We start from the raw sequence: 23,497 nt of genomic DNA, 5'->3' as shown, positions 1-23,497 counted from the left end.
TAGAGTCTAAACATTACTGGACACAGTCATGTTTTGATTTCCACAATCATCTCAGAGTAGCAAGCTGTAGATGTATTTATAAAAGTTGTCCTAATAGTCCTTATATACCATCTCCTGGAAACAAAGAACGTGACTGCAAAATGCATTCCACTAGGTCAGTTCTCAATCTTCCTAATGCTGTGACCGTTTCATGCAGTTCCACATGTTGTGATAATCCTCAGGCATACAATTATTTCATCGCTACTTCGTAACTGTAATTTTGCTAGTTATGAATTGTAATATCTGATATGTGACTGATGTGAAAAGGTGATTTAAGGGGTCCTGACCCAGAGGTTCAGAACCACTGCATTATGAGCTAGAATAATTCCCTCAGAACATCTGTGGTAGGGCCAGACAATGTATCACTCTTATAGCAAAGAGCCCCGTGTTCTTAATGTTTCCCTTTCTAGATTTCTCCGGGGTCTTCTTTCAGGACAGTAATGATTTCTGGCAACACCTGATTGTTTGTGCCTAGGTGCACACACTTCTCTATGATCAGTCATAGAAGCATACATCACATCCGAATTTCACACACATGCTCGCGCGCGCGCACACACACATACACACTGCGTCTTTGACCACTCATACTGCATTCTCAAGAGGAAAATTTGATTCCACAAAACAGGAACAGTACCAGTGTCAACCATAAACATTCAATTTTCATGTTTCCTTTTGGGGAGAAGAAAAGCCTCCACTTTCTATGAATCAGAAGTTTATAAAAGTTTCACTGTAGTTGCTCAAAGTGTATGATTAATGTCCTCCAGGACACAAATGAAAATGACCAGAAAGACTAAGCAGAAAGCCCTATTTGGGGCCAGGTATGCTGGCACTCACCTTTATTCTCAGTACTCGGGAGGCAGAGACAGAGAGATTGCTGTGAGTTTGAAGCCAGCCTGCTGTACATAGAGAGTTCCTCCTGGACTGTCAGGTTATGTAAAGAGACTTTGTCTCAACAAAAAGAAAAAGAAAGACTTACATGAGTGATCACAGAATCTTCTCTTTAAATGGATTATTTTTGTTTATAACCATGTGTTAAAGCATTGAACCAAGAGATTATTTAACTCAGGTTGAGGGTTAGGCTATAAGCAGAAGGGCTCTGGTTTCTTCTGGAGAAATTGAGGGTGATCTGATACAGCTGTGCCCCGGGGCTTCCGCACACAGCTTGCTGCAGACCTGGGTTTCCTTACCTTTCTTCTCTTTCCTTTTCTCTTTCTTGCTGTCCTGCTATTCTGAAGACAGAGACTACCTTTGCCCCTTTGTGATTTAAACTTCTGATGCAATCCAAAGCTTAGATGTAGACATTCCCTCTGGTTGGCCAGAGCCCCATGGGAGCATGTACAAGACCTCACTTGCTTTGGAGCTGAGCTATGAGAAATCATGCCGAACCATGCACTGGTTTCTTCTGGAGAAATTGGTGGTGAGCTGAGACATGAATAGCCCTGTACACTGTGTCTCTCCACACTGCCTGTTCCATGGCTGCCCCGTCCTCAGTACTGCCACTAGGCAGAGGGAAGAAAGAGTCCCCAAAGGCCATCAACTTGGAAACAGGTGACAGAAAACAGAAAAACTATCTGTGAGGCTGGGGGTGTCTCAGTCAATAAAGGGCGTGCACAAGCATGGGAACCTAAGGTTGGATCCTCAGAATCCATGTAAAGGCAGGCATGCTAGCCCAAAACTGTAATCCCATTGTTCCTAGTGTGAGATGGGAGAATTCTAGAGGCAGGAGAACTCCTGGAAGTTCAAAGGTCATCTGAAATATGCAATGACAAACAACCAAGGGATCCTGTTCCAAACGTGATGGAAACCTACACACAAGGTGTCCTCTAACTCATACAAATGCCATGCCGGGCACATTCCCACCTGATATACATGAATATGTACAAACACCAGAGAGAGAGAGAGAGACAGAGAGAGAGACAGAGAGAGAGAGAGAGAGAGAGAGAGAGAGAGAGAGAGAGAAGGAGAGAGAGAGAGAGAGCCAAGACTACCTATGTCCAAATTCTAGCTCCACTCTTATTGGCACAGCAGATGTTTCTTGAGAGGTTTCTGAAAGACGTGATTGTTGGAAGTCATATAACATCTTACCTGGCAGGCACATTTTGAGTGCTCAATACCAACTGAGCATAATTGTTACAATAACCCTAGAACAATGGGACACTAGCACCCATTAAGAGGGAAGGACGAAGTGCACTTTTCACCCCCATCCAAGACTAAATCTTCATGTCTTACAGCCCTGGGGGTAAGCGGCTAATACCCACTAAAATTTGGGAGCAACTGGTTGATCAACATCTCCAAAATGTGACAACCCCTAAATAATGAAGGCAAGGTTCTGATTCAAAGGCCTGGGTTCTTGCCACTCTGCACACTGTAAATTCCATTGTGGGTGGGGCCTGCAGGCTTCCCCCGTGACTCTGATCCCACCCAACTGGAGAATGTGTTTCTCCAGAGTTCCTTTGGGCTCAGCTTCTATTCTGATGTTTCTTTTCCCAAAACTTAGAGCTTTCACACAGCAAGGAGATCATGGGCTGGCAGAAGCTATGGTGAAGGATTGTAGTTTCATGAGGGGAGCTCATGCTGCCGGGTGACATTTTCTTCCAGATATTTTTAAAAGTACACGAAAACTGAAGATAGAGGCAGCGAGTATAGTCAGCATCTCTGCTTGAAGGGAACACAAGACTGCAAACATACACCTAGTCTAGGTCTGGAGGTAGAGGAAGAAGAGGAACAAGAGGAAGAGGAGGAGGAGGAGCAGGAGGAGGAGCAGGAGGAGCAGGAGGAGGAGGAGGAGGAGGAGGAGGAGGAGGAGAGAGAGAGAGAGAGGAGGAAAGCAGCAACAGCTACCAAGCTGAAAATCCTGTCTTCCCTGGACAAGCCCCTGCCTTGCACCATGACAGGTTTTCTTTTCGGACTTGGGGCCAATGTGGGAGATAAGAGGAAGGAGCAATCCCATTATATAACATCACAGGCCACTGTCCTGAAGATGAGTTATGGACATGGAGCCTGCAAACTTAGGAACCAGTGAGCTCAGGCTGAACATCCACCTTAAACCCAAGAGGCATGGATGCCAGGAAGGATGAAAAATCTCCCTCTGCTAACCCAAGCTTCAGCCAAAACATTTTCATTTTAACAACCGTGTTTTCAGTATCTAGACAACAAAGTCCTCAAAAAACAATACTACAGTCAAAGCCAACAAGTTTGGTCTTTGAAACAACTGCCCTGTATGTGAGACAGGAATGGTTGACACTTGGAAAAAAAAAGCCAAAAATTCCCCTTCATCTTCCCCAAGGCCACAACTTTAGGAAAATAATTATCCCCCTCTAAAAGTAACTTTTTGATGAGTCTTTACTCTGAGTCCATATATCTTACCCATTAACGTAAGCAAAGAATTGCTATTGACTTTATCTCCTCCTCCATTTGACACAAGCAGCCTTCTCTCTCATTACCAAAGAATCCCTGAATAGAAACATTTCTTCCCTGACCTTACAAAATTCGAATGTGCTGTCTGTCAGGTCCCAGTCTCACAGCGACTGTCCCCAGATTTGGGGTGTCCTACTTCCTGTTTTGTTGTTTGAAGATGGTCTACCTTCCTTCAAAGCTGATTAATCTCAGGGGCCTGGAGCGAAGGCCACGAGGCCATGGAGTATTCAGGCACCAAGAAACTTCAAGGCACAGAGCATTTGCAGTGCCCAAAATTAGAACACCCTCCTCCTCCTTTGATTTTTGACAGCCTATTTTTTTTTCTGCTACAATTTAGTTCTTCCTCCTCTAACAAGTTGAGTTAATTTCTGCTCAGAGTCACACGTGAAGGAGCCAGGCTCTAACTGTGGACTGAGAAGGGCGGAGGAGCTAAAAGACAAGATGGGAAGCTGTGGCCATGGTGCTTTCCATAGCTGAGGTGTGGAAGGTAAGGATTGGAAGACATAAAAGATGTACAGGGTTGTCTCAGAGGTGAGTGTGGAAGATGCTAAGAGAACGAGCCAGAAGCCTCCCTTCCCGCAAAGACAATTTAGTGCACACAGTGATTCCCAGGACATACACCTTCCCAGAACATGCACAAAAACTCCTTTTGATACTGCCATTCAAATACACAGACATTTTGAAAATATTTTTTATTGAAGTCTAGATACATATTTTAGAATTGTGTAGCGTTTATGTATAACTATGGTCTTATTCAGTGTGTTGAAGCATCACCTACATGCAGTGAAAAGTTGACTCTTGTGTTGGGAGTGTGAATAATCACAGGCACACTTATCCTGAAGCTAACAAGATTTAAACTGTCTTCCTTTGTACGATATGTTCAAGGCTCTTGTGCTGGCCTAAACCATGCTTTGAGATAAGTGTGTTGCTTTGCTAAGTACACCAGGACGAAGTGGGTTTCTGACTATGCCTATGTCATAAAGCAAAGACGAAGTAGCCTCCACGGGCATGCATGCTGCAGGGCCTAGAGCTGGAAGTTCTGTGTGAAACAGAGAAGGAATTCAGGCAGAGATGCGTGGAGGGAGAAGTGCTTGTGAAGCTTTTGCCATCACTGCCATCGTATCCTTGACACCCTGAGCCTGGTATGTGCATGCACTTATTTCTGAGCACAGCCGGTGTTCCCTCATCAGCCACATACACGAGTGTCTGATGGGTGGCCTCTGGGCTTGAGGGCAGAATGCTCTGAAACTTGCATCTGGGATTGACAAGCCTTCATTTATTTCTTGGTGAGAAAAGAACATCAGGGAAATGCACACCAGGAAGAATTCCTGCTCAGGGCACCAAATATGAGAGGCCACACCAGACCCAGCTCACCCGGACATCTCCACTCGAGAGAGAGAGTCTCTGGGAACATAGAAGAGCCTTAGTCAACAGACAGCAGCACACACCAGCACCTCCACACAGGAGAGAAGCCCTGCCACCATGACCAGGATGGGAAAGCTGCCCGGCCACTGCCCACATTTTAATGAATATAAATAACTCAAGCTGGGGTGGGGGTAGGGTCCCGCTTTAGTCACCATTGTGGGAAAACCTGCTGTTGCAAGTCTAATCTTTCCAAATGCAGAGACACTGGAGGGGTCCTCTTTTGTTTTGTTGTAAATGATAAAACAAAAATGCTAGAAACAAATCCCACAATATGGTCACAACTCTGATGACTAACATTGCTCCACTCAACACCTGAGGCTCTGTGGAGGAAGATCTTTGATGTGGTCTTTAGACAGGAAGCCTGCACTGGCCCCTCAGCATACTCTGTGTCTCCAGCACCACTAGAAACATTAAAACACCTATGCTATTTTAATGCGTACTTCACATTTATCACTTGTAAAGAATGCCCCAGGCAGGCCCAGATGTCTCCCTAGCAGTACAGGCTATTGCCGTTGCTCCTGCCTGCCTGCCAGATGCTGAAGACACCACACACAGAAGAATGGAGCTGGACTTCTACTCCCTGCTGGCCAGATTCCACAGTGTGGGAAAGCCCTGGGCAGCCAGCTGGTGAAAAATGCATGCACCCTGAGTGCTACAATACCTGTGGGGAGTTTAATGAGAATGGCTCTCGTGTATATGGATGACTTGGTCCCCAGTTGGTAGACTGTTTAGAAAGGATTAGAAACTGTGTGGCCTTGTTGGAGGTGTATCACTGGTGGGGAGGGAGGGAGGGCAAAATCCCACACAAGGCCCAGTCTCTCTTGCTCTCTACCTCCAATTTATGGGTCAAGATGTAAGCTCTCAGCTGCTGCTCACGGGCCAAGTTGTCTGCCGCCATGCTTACCATCATGCTGGCCGTGGACTCACCCTCTAAGATGGTAAGCTAGCCCCAGAGTAAAGGCTTTCTTTTATAAGTGGCCTTGGTCATGTGTCTCACCACAATAGAGAAACAACCAAGACAAATACTGACCTTCCAGGTGAGATACGGTCACAGTTGCAATGTGGCAAGACTGCTGGGTGGGAAAACTATCACTTTCTGGTTGCTTCTGAGGCCTGCTCCATGGGAAGGCATTCGTGTCCGGCACTGTGTAACTGGGCCAAAGCTTATAGCTGGAGAGACACAGCTCTTAGAGAGGAAAAGGATTGCTATATCTTTGCACTAGTATATTTTTATGTGTTCTGTATTAATGCATTTTCAAGTAAAATGTATTAATGGATTTTTGCTAAACAGACGTGTAGTCAGACTGCCTTCTAAATGTTTATGGATGCCCTTAGACTAGGGCTTCTATCAACCTTCAACAGAAGATTGTGTGTGTGTGTGTGAGAGAGAGAGAGAGAGAGACTAGTCAATACAGAGTCATAACAGGGTATAGAGTACTGAGTACACAACCCAGGGAGCATTTAGAACTGGGGTAGGAAGATTGGTTATGCACGCTGGAAGATGGAGACCAATGCTTTCAGACTTGACATGGCAAATTGGAGCCATACAGCAGGTGTGGCTACCTGAGCAGGACCTGTGTATTCATTCTTTAGTTGGTTGGTTTGGGATGGTGTTTGGATGAGAGAAACCAACCAGCATTTTCTAATTTAGGAAGCTATCTACCACCTCTCTCTCTCTCTCTCTCTCTCTTTCTCTCTCTCTCTCTCTCTGGGTCTCTCTCTCTCTCCCACCTCTCATACTGTTATATTTTTCTGGCCTACTCATGGCAATCCCAAGGTCTTAGTGTGCAGTCCTAGGTTGGCCTAGAACTAGATATGTAGACTAGACTGGCTGTGAACTCAAGATTAAATGTATCAACATGCCCAGATAAATATTTGGGTTTTTTTTTTTTATGTGTATGAATGTTTTGCCTACACGTGTGAGTACCACTTGTGTGCCTGGTACATGCGGAGACCAGAAGAGGGTGTCAGCTCTGCTGGAACTAGAGTAACAGTTGTGGGTCACTATATGGGTGCTGGGAATTGAACCTGGGTCCTCTGGAAGAATAAACAGTGTTCTTAAATGTTGAGTCATCTTTCCAGCCCCCAATCCAAATTTTGAATACCTTGTGAATGATCTATAAAACAGAATTGTGGCCACATAAACAGTAATGTCAAATATCAGATTACAATGAAATAAGCATCAAATTTATCCTACATTTGATAATAAAATTGTGATAAGGTCCTATACTGTGTTGTTTCCCTTGCAGGGAGAGATCAAAGAGTGGTTAAATTTCTGGCTTGACTCAGCAGAAATAATCAGCCTTCTGTTTTATCCTGCCGAAACGGTTGAAGTCAACATATCAATTAGTCACTAATGCAACCAAGAACTTCCAGGACCCACAGCCCAGGAACTCAGAGAACACTGTATATCAGATGGCGTGCTTCCAAGGACAACAAACTTTTTGCTCCTGGGAGATCAGGCTTGGTGGTGAGCCCAAACCAGAAAGAAAAGTCCACCTTGCCCTTTTTTTGTGTGCATGGGGGGGGGGGTGCCTTCTTGAGACAGCCTCTCCACATAGCCCTGGCTGTCCCAGAACTGTGTAGACCATTGCCTCCTTTTTATTTTTAATTATGAACATAGGCATGACTGTTCCTTTCAGCTGAAAATGTTTTCTAATCCTTGCTACTACATAAAAGGATACTATTGGGGAAATGTTTAGTCTGTGTGGTGGTTTGAATAGGTTTAGCCTCCAAAGACTCATGCATTTGAATGTTTGACACATGAGAAGTGGCCCTATTAGGAGGTGTGGCCTTGTTAGAGGTGTGGCACTGTGGAAGTGAGCTTTGAGGTCTCATGCTCAAGCTCCACCTAGTGTAGAACACAGTACTTCCTGCTGCCAGTGGATCAAGATGAAGAATTCTTGGCTCCACCAGCACCATGCCTGCCTGCATGCTGCCATGCTTCTTGCTATGATGATATTGGACTGAACCTCTGAACCTGTAAGCCAGCCCTGATTAAATGTTGTCCTTTATAAGAGTTGCTTTGGTCATGGTGCCTCTTCTCAGCAATGGAAACCCTAACTAAGATAGTCTGTTTACATCAAGACCTCTCATTACCTCCAGTTTATTAGTATTTTTGCACTTGGAACACATAAATCTTTACTGCTCACTGCCCCAATATAGTAGTAGTAGTAGTAGTAGTAGTAGTAGTAGTAGTAGTAGTAGTATGGCTTTAAGAAAGAATGTTCTGGAAGATGGTTGTGGTGGTTTTGTCAATTTGACTCAATCTAGAATCAGCTGGGAAGAAAGCCTCAGTGAAGTATTATCCAGATGAGGTTGGCTTGTGGGCATGCACACTGCTCTCACACCTAAGTTTCTTGCTCTGTGAAATGGTCACAGAACTATACTTACTGTTCTCCTATGATCACAGTGGCTGGACCATGGTAGGCACTTAACACGTGTTACTGGTTTCCTGTCACCATTGGAGGGACTAGAGGGGACCTCTCTACATTCATCTCCTAGCATAAAGCGCCGAATCGGTGTCCTGGAGAACCAGAGAAGCAGTCCTGGTTTTTGGAAGGGTCTGTAAGCTGTTAATTTAAAATGTCAGCTGACACTGACTTGTTCAAAGTTCTCTCCGCAGAACAGAAGCATCCCTTTACATCACAAGATAAAAATGGAGTTTTTCAGGTGGATATTTATACTTCACAATAAACTGTATAATTTCAAACTAACCTTACTATAATTGTGTATATAATTATGCACATTATATACACACTTTCAATTATAATTCAGCCATAACTGACATGAAGATGGCAGGCGAATACAAGCAGTGGATGAGAAACGACAAAGGTGAGAAGAAAATGAAAGGGGTCGGCAGTTCCAGGGAGCCAGCGCCTTCAATTTAAGGAACTATATAGCATACCCTCACTCAAGGCTCCTCGGTGACACTGTATAGCCGAACAGCCAAGGTCAACATCCTGTGAAAAACACATGAAGCCCAGTCCCCATCTTGGTTTTGTTTTCTTTTGTTTACTGTTTCATTTTATCCATGGAGGTGTTTTGGCTGATGTATGTCTATAGACCACATGTGTGCAGTGCCAGAGGAGGAGGGGGTCAGATGCCCTGGAACTGAAGTTAAAGATGGTTGTGGCCTGCCATATGGGTATGGGAACCACACACCAGCCCTCTGCAAGAGCAGCCAGCGTGCCTAAGTGTCGAGTTGTCAGCTTAGTTCCTGAAAGTATTGCTTTCCATTGGTTTTGCCTTTCCTGTTTCTATCTCTTCCCATCTCTGCCCCCAGCTCCTCCCAGCCAGGCCCACATCAGCAACTCACACTCCATTATGCATAGTACTGATACTCATTCCGTATAATTGCCACATTTCTCTTTATGTTTCTCCAGGCTAAAATAGTCTCACAGAGACACACATACATGTGTGTGCATATACAACCTTCCTCTCTTCACTGTTCGATGGAACCAGAGCATCTATGAGGCCATAGCAAGAATGTTCTCATCAACTCATACTTAGCTCAGCCTCCTAACACCTTCTACATGCAATATTAATAGCTTTATGATGACTGACATAACAGAAAAATATATACACACATACACACACACAAGCTTTGGTATATCAACTTGACACAAGCTATAGTTATCACAGAGAAAGGAGCCTCCCTTGAGGAAATGCCTCCATGAGTTCCAGCTGTAAGGCATTTTCTCAATTAGTGACCAAGGGGGGGGAGGGCCCATTGAGAGAGGTGCCATCCCTGGGCTGGTAGTCCTGGGTTCTATAAGAAAGCAAACTGAGCAAGCCAGGAGAAGCAAGCCAGTAAGGAACATCCCTCTATGGCCTCTGCATCAGCTCCTGCTTCCTGACCTGCTTGAGTTCCAGTCCTGACTTCCTTTGGTGATGAACAGTAATGTGGAAGTGTAAGCTGAATAAACCCTTTCCTCCTCAACTTGCTTCTTTGTCATGATGTCTGTTCAGGAACAGAAACCCTGACTAAGAAGTGTGTGTGTGTGTGTGTGTGTGTGTGTGTGTGTGTACAATTTAAGAACATTGTCGAAAGCCAAGTTGAAATAAAGAGATTTTGGGGTGATTTCACATAGTACTTTGTCAGAAAGCACTTAGTGTTCAGGCCTCACCCTTGAGTATACCAACAGTCTTCTATTTTGCTTATTCACTTATTTGGTGCCTTCCGTTCCAAGGAATGAATTTTCTGTCTACAAAGGCAAGTTGTTGGGGCTGCATTCACATGCTATAATATGCCTAGTTATGGGAAAAGCACTGCCGTCCACAGGAGGCCAGGGAAGGAGTGAAGGGTCGCTGGAAATGGACATCAAGAAAAATGTACCAGGAGAATCTCTCCCAGAACAATACACTGCGGCAGCCCCTTGTTTGTGCTCAGTGATCTCAACCTGAATTGGAGTCTTCTTTGCCTTGGAGTCCTCAGAGAAGCCCAAAAAATAAAGTAGGAGGAGGAGGAGGAGAAGGAGGAGGAGGAGGAGGAGGAGGAGGAGGAGAAAAAGATGAGGAGAAATTTTAAAATGAAAAAAAACTACCTCCTTTCCTCTCCTGAACCCCATGCCCTGAAGGTTTCAGGCCTCTTCCTCTTAAAGCCTGACTCAAAGGGAAAGAGGAAAAAGGCCCCTTCACACTAAGACCCACGGAGCTAAAGCACTGTGCTCATTGCTTGCATTTTAATATCTAGAATTTCTTTTAAGCTCAACAATACAGTTTGTGTCCAGGAAGAGAGAAGAGGTTCTGGGGACACTCAGCACTCACCACAGAGAACTGGGTACCCAGCTGAGGAACAAGAGCAAGCCCAGGCTCAATGGCTCATTCCAACTGTCTGGGGTTCCACTTCCTCTTTTGTAAAAATGAACGTCTTGAGCATCTACCTTTGAGGCATGCCCAGCTCCACCTAACATTCTCTTCACCACAGTCTGACTCAAGAAGTCTCCCCATGAAGTCTGAGCTTGCCACGGTCCATGAGGAGGGTCTTGGAAATGCAGATGGGAAAGCCCTACTCTGCATTGGTTCCCACCCTGCCCTAAAATTTCCCCATTCGCCAAGAATCACGTGGCTTTCTAATAGCAGAGACACAGCAGTCCACGAGGATGCCTGAGTTCTCATGACACCTTTTGTTCCCAGCTTGGCTCACAAAACCAAGCTCTACGCGGCCAATGGGGCTTTTTCTTTTGCCATGATAGGCTGATCCTAGCCCCTGTGGCTCAGCCCTCTAAAGAGTGTCCATCTACCCCAGCAAACAGTTTACTTGGCAACCCACAGTTTCTGATTCCTGCTTTCTGTCAGAGGCCTGCTTCTGTTCTAGCACACTCTACCTGGACAAGAGTTCAGAAGAAACAGGCCCACACATCCTAGGCATGACCCAAGACAAGGCTGAGACAGGATGGGTGTGTGCCCCTTCCAGGGAGTGGCATATAGCATGTACCTCCACCACTGAGGCCTGAAGAGGAACCTGACTGGTGTCAGGTTTCTTAAAGGTTTTTTCTTACCAAGGGAACAGATCCTAATGAAGCGAACAGTCGAGTACTTCATGCTTGTTTTGTGACTCCAGCACAATCTATTAAGAAGAGAAACCAATGGAGGCTAGGACAATTAAAGCACTGGACAACACTAGGTCCTCAATGACCTAGTTGAGCCAATGAGATCTGTTACTGGCCATCTTAGAGCACACTCGTGTGTTTAAGCCAGATAAATCTTGGTTCCTGTCCTTGCAGCTGGATGCATACTAGCACATCCAGAGCATAAACTAACAGACTCTATTGGCATACATGGTTTTCTCATTCCAACTGTTCCCTGTCCATCATTATATGCTTAGCCCCACCTCTCTAGTCGGCCACGGTCCACTCTGGGAGATAGCACCATTCATTCACTATGCTCCATTGAAGCACACATGCCCTGACCTCCCCACCACCCCCATTCAGAATGTGTCAAACACACCTCTTTTTGATGTGACTGCAACACACCTGTCAACTGCACTAGACTATGAACTTCTTGTGGGCAGCAGTGTCAAGGACTAGCCTATGCCTCTGGTTCACGCTATGGTTACACACAGTCAGATGTGCTGAATGACACAACCCTTTCCCTCTTGCTACCACATCAGGAATGTACTCACCCCTCCCGCGGTGCAGATACTTTGTATCTGGATGTAGGTGGGTGTTGTCCAATGAGAATGGCTTCTAAATGGCTTCCAGAGCCTAAAGTGGAAGCAGCTTCAGAGTGTACCACTAAAAATGGTTTAGGGCTTTGAGTGCACCCTAGTGTTCATGTCAACAAAAGAAATGGACAAAGATGAAAATGTGACCTATTGTGTGTGGAGAGTAAAGGAACCTAGTCCTAACGCTCAGCTCTAAGATGCACAGATGCTAAGGTCTGGAGGGACCAACCATATGCCCACCCCACCGCACAGCATCAGGGTTGGACTGGTCTTCAGCGACTCCCACTCTTCAAAGGGAACTGTGAAACAAGGACTTGGACCACAGCTCCCACCTGGATCAGCTCTACTGAAGCTCTCTACTCTTAACACTACATGGCCGGGGCCCCATGTAGTTGTCTGAACTGAGCATCTGTTGCTCCTCTGCCTCCTATCCCCTCCCACACTAACACATACACATCCTGCTTCAATCTCATCCTGCAAATACATGTAGCTGTGGCAGCAGCTCAAATGAGTGGGCAGATACAAAAGATGTGGGATGTATGTCCAAAAGGCTGATAACAAGAGCCGGACAACTTCAGCAACGCCTTGTTGGGGTCAGGCTTCCTCTTTTAGAAAAGTGGCTCATGTGTAGTGTGGCGACAGCAATTGCACTAAGGTTGTGATGACTCATTGGATAGCGCCGGTCACATACTCTATCTGTCTTGCTATGGAGAGCAAAACTCCCAAGGGGCATAAGATGGCAAGGGGAGAAAATACAGTGCCAGGGTAGGCAGGCTGCTGATCTAAGTACCAGGGTAAATGTTTAGAGCATCACATGCTCTAAAAATATAACTGAATCAAGCCTTAAAAACACAGCCAGGAGAATTGCCCCATACTCTCCCTGGAGTCATACTCCACTGACTCTTCACTGCCTGAAAAACACATGAATGCTAGACTGGAGACATTCCACCATCAAAATGTACTGAATGCTTACTGTATGCTAGCATTAGGAGGCAAGAGCATGCTGTCCCTCGTTGGGGAGTCCTTGAAACACGAAGAGGGACAAAACTGGGTGTCCAGGGTGGGAATGGGACAGCAGAAATGGCGCTTCCAGGAAGACTGATAAATCACATGAGAGTCCCCATGCAGGCCCCAGGCCCTGGGCCTAAAATGTCTTATGGGAAGGAAGGGCTCTCCTGGGCCTCCAGAGACAAGGGAGTGTATCCAAAGGCAGGGGTCTGACTCTGCGGTGGGTGGACTGAAGCACTATGGGACACAGAGGGGTATCTTCACACCTAAACCCAGCCACATGCTGCCCTGTGCTCCATTTCCTCGCTGCTTTTTTGTGGCACCCCCTAGTACGTCCCCAATGCCCACAGTGCACCTTACAGCCTCTCTTTTCTGAACATTTCTGTCTTCAGTATCCATAGTTTTCCTGCCTAGACCCCTCGTGTTCCTATAAAGTCTTTGCACATTCCTGGGCACTGAGGGGGTCCCCTGTATATCCTCTTGTATGGCTTACTTGGTCAAATGGATCACATCTTTAACAGACACTGCCCCTGCCTGTAGGATCATTCCTCTTCTAGAGGGCTTGTGGACCTGATGCCCCAGGACACAAGGTGGTATACACAGCAAGGAGACCCAGACAGGGAGATTCCTGGTTCCTGAATGAACAGGGAGCTCCTAGCAGCCTCCCCGCAGAGCAGAGCACAGGTCTTCAGACATGTGCAGCCTCTTCTATTTACAGTGCCCCATGCTGAACCTCTCATCCTGGGAGCCTGATTTTGGTGTATCACCTTAACATTCCCTTTTGAGGGTGATCTGATTCTTTTCTATTATTGATGATCAGAAAACAACACAGCAGCATGAGAGAGAATAAAAGGCCCTGGCTTCTCTTTTGGAGAGCTGGGCTTGCATCTCAGCAGCAGCGGCAGCAGCAGCAGCAGCAATCCAATGGCTCTCTAGAAAGACGTGATTAGCTGTGGACATTGTGTGGAAGCATTCCATGAGCACACCTGAGCATTTCACAGGGCTACGCCCATCCCCAAGCTTAAGATATTCTGCCCTGCCTCCCGTTACTCAACAAAACTTACAAGTCCCACAAAACTCTGGAACTTCAGGAATATCTCAAAGCAGTGGCATTTGTGAAGTGTCTGAAGGAAAAAAAAAAAAAAAAAAAAAAGAGGATCTGGGCCTTTGGGCCAAGCAAGAAGGTATGCTGCCAAGTGAAAACATGGAGCACACATTTGAACTTTGAGGTTCATGTCCAAGAGATCTTAGAGTTCAAGGTGGAGAGATGGACATAGGTATGTGGTTCTTTGGAACATACAGGGCCGTGTGTGTGTGTGTGTGTGTGTGTGTGTGTGTGTGTGTGTGTGTGTATGTGAAAGGACAAGTGCGCTCACATGCTTGCATCTGGGGAGGGGTATAGGGTCACTGTATACAACAAGGGAATGCACCAAAGCCCAGGCTATTCCTTGAAGACACGAAATACAATACAAGTATTATACAAAAAAGTTCTGAAGCCCTGAGCTCCACAATGTCCAGTCCACGAGGAATGTCTCGGTACTTCAGTCAGCTCATCTGTAAAATGAGATGCTCAGCCCTGTGCTAAACAAATGCTTGGTGCTCAGATACCACTGCCACCATTTGGGAGAGAAACTGATGGGAAACAGAAGGGAGAAGACAGAAATCTCAACTTTTTCCTCATGGTGCCAACACTCACCCCTCATACCCAGCAGAGTTCAAAAATGGTACCGGGCTGGCAGCTCTAAAGTGCAGACATTCCACAGGTGCTCCTACTGTAGAAGCAGGCATTCAGCAAAGACTCTCTCTGGATCCCAGTCTGGGCTAGCCTTGTCAAATGAACAAGTCTGGGCTAGCCTTCTCAAGTGAACTGACGGCTACGTGGTGATTTTCTCAAACACTCGTCTTCACAAATGTGTGGCTGAAGAAGGCATGCCTGTGTCCGTGAGTCCCCCAGAGGAGGGACTCTCATGAAGCCTGCCTTCTAACTCAGAGGAGGCTGAGTCTCCAAGAGGAAGTGTTGTCTTGAGACAAGTGCAGCCTGTCTGTCACCTCTTCTCCTGTGGATCCATGAGGACTCTAGAAAACAAACAGGTGTCAAATTATAAACAGATGTTAGTCAAAGGCAGCAAAATCTTACAGGTCTCCAAATTCTGTGACAGATCACTTTGGTCCCCTTTCCAGAATCTAGAGGCTAAAAGTTTAGGACAGTCCCAACTCTAGATAAAGTAGTCCTAATTTTGAGTCTGAGAAGAAACTCCAAGAATGCCTAGTTCAAACCTGCCCTCTCCCAGCACATGCCCTTCACTGCCTGGGATCAGCACTCCTTACTTTACACCTGATTTTAGCCTGTGTGCCTCCCTCAGGTCAGTGAGCATGCCTGCTGTGTATTCAGCCCTGTGCCCCAGGGCACACCGCAAGCGCTGTTGTTCCTCCTGCTGTTTTCAAAGCATTGAAGAAGTCAGAAATGCCGCCTCCCCAATGTCAGTGCCAGCTTATCCTGTCCACCAGCTTATCCTGCCCACCAGAACCAAGACCTCCGCAAGCCAGTCAGGGGGGACAGTTCATTACTGATCACGGAGCAGCTGTGACCATTGACCTTCCTTCTGTCCTCGGTCTTACCCCAAGGGTATTTCCTCAGCTCTACCCTGTGCTCTGGCTCTGGCATCTGCCTAGTACCTCAGCTTCTCCTTAATACCCAAGCTTTCCAGTCCTTCCCCACTCTGGCATCTCACAGAAGAGACATCCCTCTGATAGAGAGCAGGGCCTAGGTCCAACAGCACACCCCATCACCTCCTCAGAGATGGGGATGGGGAGATGGCTCAGGAGGTAGAATATTGCCATGAAAACTCACATGAGGATCTGAGTTTGAATCTGAGCATCCTTATGGAAAGCTGGGTACGGCCACACACAGCAGCAGTTCCAGGGCTGGGAGGAGCAGACACCAGAGGATACCTGGGCTTGTGTGCCACAGCATCTCAACAAAATTTGAAAGTTATCGAGAAGAATACCAAGTGCTGTTACCTGGCTTTTAATTATAACCATTTGCATGTATATCTACATATATATGTCTCACACACATACACATATCACAGATATACACATATACATCACACATACATATACATCACAGATATGTACATATGCACACACAGACACATATGCATCACAGATATACAGGGAGAGAAAAGGTGAGAGAGAGGGAGAGAGAGAGGGAGAGAAAGAGAGAAAGAGAAGGGGCACATGCCTTTAGGAAGGTCAATGGAGAAATATAGAAACTTTCTCTTCTAGACTGTCTGTAAAGTCTTAATTTGAGCATAAATGTCATTTAATTTTTAATAGGAAAATGTGGGCACTGAGTCCTGCTCCTAGAGATATTTGCCTATTGGGGAAGGTAGGATCAACACCTTTATTTTGTTTAAATAGAAGGGATTGGGTCTGTGCGCAATGGGGTAGAAGGTACACACAGGGTTGTCCCTATATTGCTCCCTCGGTAGACATTTCCTATTCTGAATGGGAGCACGGTATCCACAGCCAGCCAGGGATACCAGGGAGAGGCAGAGCACAATGGACTCTCAGTGATCTGAGTGCTCGTTCACAGTTCTGGGTCAAATGTCACTCTGAGCTCGTCTCAGCTCACAGCATTGTTACGGAGATCCCATTTGCTATGTGTGCTACCTGTGACACGAGAGGCACACTGAGTCACAGTGACAGCAAGTGAACCCCTCATCACTGCTCTCTGCACCCCAACATCTTCTCTTCATATTGAATCACGTTGCAGCACCGTGTCCCACTGATTGTGTCTGACTACACCACCAGGTCATGCCGCCCACCATCCCCCACGGATGCAGCTGTCTACACTGGACCCTAGCTCCCTAAGAGCTATCCCTTGCTGAACAACACAATGGTTTCACTGTTCCATGAAGAGCTGAGGTAGGGAACCCTTTGGTCTGGACGTCCCCCTGCCTATGACAAGTTCTGAACTGTACCAGATAAAGCGGCAACAGACTGGTCCCAAAGGTGATTCCGTGAGGAAGCCAGCCATCAGCCTCCCTTGCAGCAGCCACTGGTGGCCTCCCACCTGGCACCCTTTTCTTTGAAGACATCTATGTCTCAAATGGAACTGAGCCGTCTCTTCTCTCCTGCCTCTCCAAACCCTGGTTAAGGCCAAGCTGATATCTATGCTTCTCCCTTTCCAGAATTCAGTGCCCACATACCCCGTGCTCTGAGATGAAAACACTGATACTTAACTTCACATATAGACACTTGGGGTTTCAGGCAAGCGAACCTGCTTCTTCTTCCAGAATGCTACCCCTGACCTGCCCAGGCTCTGAGCACTCACCTCCCTCCCCGTACTTTGCCCAGTTCTCTCCTGAGGCAGCTGGAGAGCTGTGCATCTCTCAGCACAGCCGAGCAGCTGGATGTTCCAGTGCGGTTGCCACATGGACCTGGTTGTCAGTCTCCAAGGCCGCTCCAGAGAGCAAAGGGGGAGCAAGATAAAGGCAGCTTTCCTCTAGAAGATAGTTTCCTCACATCTGCAGAAACTTGAGAAAAGTATGTGCTGTGCCGACCTGGTTCTGAGGTTCTAAACAAGGTCAGCCCTCAGGGTCCTTGGCATCATACAGACTCCCTAATAACCTTTGCCACAGGGTGCTGCAGTAATAGCACAAAGGTGAAGGCGTCATCCTGAGGCAAACTACACAATAAAAACTGACTGGCACCATGGGAACCTGACAGAGGCAAGCTACATTGAGCTTGATGTGGGAGAATCTTTCTCCTGTCCCGTGTTACCTTCATCTGGGCCTGTGGATAAGTCCCAGCCTCTGGACCTGGCTGGCCTCCCACCTGGCATAGCCAAAGGACCCTGTGCGAGTCTGTTGGCCACAGCCACCAAGCTGTGGTGATATACCGGCCTCCAGTTGGTCTGTATGCAAGGAGGCCAGGAGTGCAGGCTTGTGAAACAGGGTGCCGTCCCAGCCGCAGGCCACCCATTTCCTATTAGGACATCCTCCCACAGGGTCTGTTCCAGCTTTCCAAAGAACACCTGTCATTAGGGTATTGTCTGTCCTTCAGGGGTCTTGTCTGCAGTCGGTGTGGGCAGGTGGAGCTGGTGGCCGCAGTGACCGTCTTACTACATTCGCTCCTGCTTCTGCATCTGTCCAGGCTACCCACTGCCTTCTGGGTAAGAAGAGGTTTCCATCTACAGCTTGTTCAACATGGGAGTAACCAGGGTATGGAGGACTGAGGTCTGTAGAAGCACATCAGGCAGAAGAAAACTTCCCCCCACTCCTTTTTACTTACAAGAAACCAATGGAGGAAAGACACCAAAAAACTTTTTAAAACCACCTCTGGCCCTGGGGAAAACCCTGCCCAGTGATCCAACTCATCCTCACTCCGGGGACAAGTCCCCCCAGATGCCGTGGAGGGTTTCTATGAGGTGGCCGTGGTGTTTCCAATGTCCAAGCTGAGCACCACTTCTTACCTCTGCATCAGCAGACCTTATCTTTCTAGAAAATAGATGAAAAAGCCTGAGGGAGGGTGGCTGGATCAGGATGGGAATGGCTTTTATTAAAGGAGCGTTTTCTCAGACCTTAACTAAACCTCATCCACTTTTGTCAGTCAGGGCCGACAGTTGAGAGCAGTATTAAAGGAGGTAATTGCACGTATCAGTCAACAGCCTTTGTCCCTTGGCCTCCCAGAATTACAGTAAAACGGGCCCAGGAAAGCAGCGGGCTGGATTAAAGCGAAAGAGGCCTTTCTCCGGTTTCCCGCACTAGCCAGCTGTTCTGGGCTGTAGGCACACAAGCAGCAGTAATGTCTGGGGAAAGCCAGCCTTCACGGTCTGGGCCCCTTCCCCCTTCTGCTTCCACTCCACCTTGAGAGTGATTTATCTTTTGACTTTAAAGAGGAGCATTTTCAAAAAAGCATTCTATCTCCCCATAGCAACTAAGCGGTTCACTCTGTATGAATTTTTCTCCCATTAAAGTATGTGAATACACATAAACCTGAGCCTTCTGTCATTTCTCAGACTGACTGTAAACCAACCAACCCAGAGCCTTTGAAGTCACTTGGTTACAGGGCCTGATGGTTGCTTAAGTAAACACCACGAGGTACACCGGCACGTTTTATATGCCCGTGACTGTAAATTGTCCTGACTTCACTTGGATGAAGTCAGTCTAGGGCTTTGGAGCCCACCACAGCTACAGGTGCTGAGCTAAGATGGGGGAAAGGCAGAGAAGCCTCATTTAGGCCTGGGTACTTGACACAAATTTCCCTCCTAGGCAAGTGACTGTTACCAGATTCCAATATCAAACTTATTCCCCTTCTCTCGACTGTAAGAGAAGGCTACCGTGGCAGGTGTGGCAGCGAAGAAGGAGCTGCCTGAGGACTAGGCTGGGTGTGTATGTGAGGACAGAGGGAACCGTCCAGGAGATGGACTGATGCCCAGGAGATCAGTATCAGAAAACAGCAGGCCGGAGCCTTTCCTGGGGATCATAGTGAAACCTCGGACCGAGGTAACTTAGCCAGCATTACATGGCTAAGGTTTAAGCCATGACATTAAGGGCTAGCTAAGACACCAATGCTGAGGACCACAGGAAAGCTGTTGTCTCTAAAGACAAGCTAGGTCTCCAAAAACTAGATATGCCATTGTACATGAGAGCAACCAAGGTGAAGCCGTGGTGGAACAACAATCTTCCATCTCAGAGGTGGAGAAGCAGAGGTTCCCACACGCTAGGAAACTTGGCTGAGTTAGAGTAGCCTGTAAGCAACACAAGATTCAAACTCAGCCAGCTCCCTCAATGCCACCCCACTCTGCTGCCAGCTCTTGATTCTGGACACCAGGGATACAAGGAGCTCGTGAGGGGCAGGAGCATGATCTTCCTGAGGCATTGGATTTATGCAGAGCCTGGTGGGTATCAAAAGACAGAGTAGGGGATTATGGGGTGAAGTGATTCTAGATGAATTCACACTGTACCTATCAAGTTGAAATCAGTGGCTCTGTCAGTCAGTGGGACAGAACTAATATGGTTCAAAACTCAAAAAAAAAAAAAATCACCAAATTTCATGAAGTGGGAAGCTTCTCTCTCTCTCCTCACTGGCAAATACTGCACAGTTTCCCTCCCGGTACCTACATATGTGCAAGACAGCAGACATTGTTAAAGCCTAGGTCACCCTTTTCAAATGCAAATAGAGCCAGGAAAGCATGTTTTCTACACTTTGATTTTTTTTAAGTTATGAATCTTTTACTTCATCCCAATGTCTTTAAAAGTGTCTCTCGTCCTGGCACATAGCTACTGAGAGCTTTGTTGCTCTGCTGCCTGTTCAGTAAGCAGCTCCTCGGTGACCTGCAAATGCCACACCACAGACAATCCTTCAGTGGTATCCTGGGTGTGGGTCAGTTCGCACTTCTGAGAATTCACACGTGCTGTGCCTTGCTAGAAGGCAGTCCTCTAGGTCCACGACTGGCACCTTTCATTTGGATAGATATCAGCAGATTTCTCTCTGCAGAAGGCATCCCAGGTGGGTGAGAGCGGTTTCCAGGGCCAATGTGATGGGGAGATGGAATAGCACTAAAACGGCAATTTACATTTTTCCTGAATGTGACAACCTGTTCTTTCTCTATATACAGCCTGTACACACCCTTTGCTTGCCTGTTACAGGGTCTACAACTTATTAAACTGGCTTGTAGAGTTCTTTGTGACACAGAAACACACTCTTGGCCAGAGACATGAGTTGCAGTGTTTCAAGGCTTAGGGACACTCCTTCTCCTGTCTCCCCAACATGGTGGCACCAGCCTAATGCTGAGCCCCATGCCCAGGCATCTGAATCCCCTTGATCCTACTTGGCTGCAATCTGGCTTCATCTAGCCAGGTTCAAAATTAAATAGTCTGGGTAATATACAACAATTTAACTAACCAGGATACTGCAAGCATCCTACCACCGTGAAGGTCATATCTCACACACACACACACACACACACACACACACACATACAAAACATACTCTCCTACTACCAAAATGGCATGGGGTGTGTCCCTGGGGCTGGGATGAACCAAATTTTGCTAACTGAGGGTGTCGAGAGCTCCAGCTGCTTGAGTTTCAGCACAAAACCACATACCGGACATCTCCTGAGAAAACGAGCTGAGGTGTAATGGGTGCATCCCAGCTACTGGGAAGCAGTGCTGCTGAAGCCATCCATGTCCACATCTGTGCTGGCAGCTGATGCCGCCCTTGGCATATGCACAGGACAACTCTTATACTAAGTGACCAAGGAAGGCCCACTTCTGAATGCCCATGGCCTCATTTATGCAATAACCTAGCCCAATTCGACACAACTCCCATCACCCAAGAGAGTGACTCATTCAGTGGCAGTTGTGCCGCCTCCTCAATGCAGAGGCATGCAGCCCTATGACTCCTTACTTCCAAACAGCCACCAAAGAAAGCAAAATTAAGCTGTGCCTTTAACTGAGAGCCAAAAGACTGGCTTCCATGTGGCCAGCCATACACGGGCAGAATCAGAGGGTCTGCTATGGCTGTGTAGCGCATGCGTGTACATATGTGAGAATATGTATCTGTATGTATATGTTTGTTTATGAATGTATATGTGCATGCGTGCATATAGATGTGCGTGTGTGTGTGTGTGCGTGTGTGTGTGTGTGCGCGTGTGTTGCTTGGTTGATTTTTGTCAAATTTCCTCAAATATAGAGACATATACAGTAAGAGTGAATCATAATTGAGAAAATAGCTCTGTAAGATTGACACCTAGGCAAGTCTGTGGGGTATTTTCTTGATTAATGATTGACCCTGGGCAGGTGGTCTTGGGTTGTAATAAAAAAGCAGGCTGAGCAAGCCATGGGAAATAAGCCAGCAAGCAGCGTTGCTCTGTAGTCTCTGCCTCAGTGTCTGCCTCCAGGTTTTGGCCAACTTCTCCTCATGTAAGGGAAAATTAACATTTTCCTCCCCAAGCTGCTTTTGGTCAAGTTGTTTATCATAGCATTAGAAATGTAACTAGTACAGTGTTCATGTGTTTGTGCATGTGACTATATTTTGTGTCGTGTGTGTGTGCGTGCGTGTGTGTGTGTGTGTGTGTGTGTGTGCTTGTGTGCGCATGGGTGCGTGTGCGTGTGTGTGTGTGTGTGTGTGTGTGTGTGCATGTGTGTGCGTGTATGTGTGTGTGTGCGTGTGTGTGTCTATAAATGTTCATATGTACTTTTGTGCTAAGGGGCTCTGAAGCCAGGATCTATTCCTCTGAGAAATTACATGCCAGGACAGAGCCCTGGCATGTAAAACAAAGCCCTCACTCTAGTTTCTAAAGCAAACAAAGCCATCATACACTTTCAAACACAAATCAAATTGGGAATATTTAAGTCTAGTACCATAGACAGTGACTACTGTCTAGTTTTAGTCCTTTTTTGTTTCAGGGGGGCGTGGAGATCTGTACGTGTCTTTGGGCTGTGGGTGAAACCCAGAGCCTTGCACATTCTGGGAGTAAGCTCTATCGCCAAGCTCTGTCCCCAGTCCTCAATCTTTATAACCAATATTCTTTATAACTAATATTCACTTTAAATCTGATAACTATTAAGAGATTATTAACAATCTAGTCATTTATTATTCTAAAAGCATTTTATGAGCTATTTTGCATTAAAAGCTTTTTTAAAAAAAAATAGCCAGAAAAAGGGGGACCCATAAACAAGAAAGATGCTTATAGGAACTGAAATGGTGTTGGTTTTGGCCTTTTAAAGAGCAGTTACAATGCCAAGGATGCTGGTGCACATCTTAGGGAACTTAGATTAGGAAAAGTAGTAAACTGTGCCTGAAAGAGGCAATAATAAAGCTGGGAAGTTGTCAGAGAGACAATAGAAAAGCTATCCAAGCTAGGGACAAGTGTCAACTAGGGGATGACAAACTCCCACCTTCAGATGGCTCTGCCATGGCTCTGAGGGGCAGGACCAGGGAGAGGAGGCTCTGAAGTCTAGAAGAGTCGGGTTGTGAAAGGTGAGGACCCAAAGCCACACTCACCCTGAATCCTAGGAGCCCTTAGAAATTTACGAACAGGAGAATGGCCAGGTGAGACTCCAGCAAAGTGACTAAAACTGCTAAGCGGGATGTGGTTTATATTTCCTCTAGTCTCCATATTAAAGTAATTTTCTCCCATGCCCTCTCTTCACTACTCTCCCTGACTTCCTGCATGGCAAATCTGCTTAGAGAGGAAATAATTTATAGCATGGTACAAATGACTGATAAGACTCAGTTATATTTTGATGAGACAAGTGTTAAGCAATGGAATGAACTCAATTGTAGAATTTTTAAAAATCAAATTAAGCTGACAGGATATATATCTGGGTGAGAGAAACCAACCAGCATTTTCTAATATAGGAAGCTATCTACCACCTCTTTCTCTCTCTCTCTCTCTCTCTCTCTCTCTCTCTCTCTCTCTCTCTC

The 23,497-nt window shown here is 46.5% G+C and overlaps 1 long non-coding RNA gene across 4 annotated transcripts in view; it reads right to left on the bottom strand.

Annotated features, from left to right (window-relative positions):
• Nucleotides 1-4,138: 4,138 nt before the first annotated feature.
• The window catches only part of LOC116095089, a 54,555-nt gene continuing 35,196 nt past the window's right edge, over nucleotides 4,139-23,497 (bottom strand). For 3 of the 4 annotated variants that reach the window (XR_004120439.1, XR_004120438.1, XR_004120441.1), the window contains one exon: nucleotides 14,485-15,133. This is a non-coding gene — a long non-coding RNA (uncharacterized LOC116095089). Of the gene's footprint in view, nucleotides 8,844-14,484; nucleotides 15,134-23,497 lie in introns of those variants that run through there. The other variant, XR_004120440.1, reaches the window with a different exon arrangement.

This window comes from Mastomys coucha, unplaced genomic scaffold, assembly GCF_008632895.1.
Source record: "Mastomys coucha isolate ucsf_1 unplaced genomic scaffold, UCSF_Mcou_1 pScaffold17, whole genome shotgun sequence".
In the NCBI taxonomy this organism is placed as follows: domain Eukaryota; kingdom Metazoa; phylum Chordata; class Mammalia; order Rodentia; family Muridae; genus Mastomys; species Mastomys coucha.
This window is presented reverse-complemented; position numbering and strand designations above follow the sequence as displayed.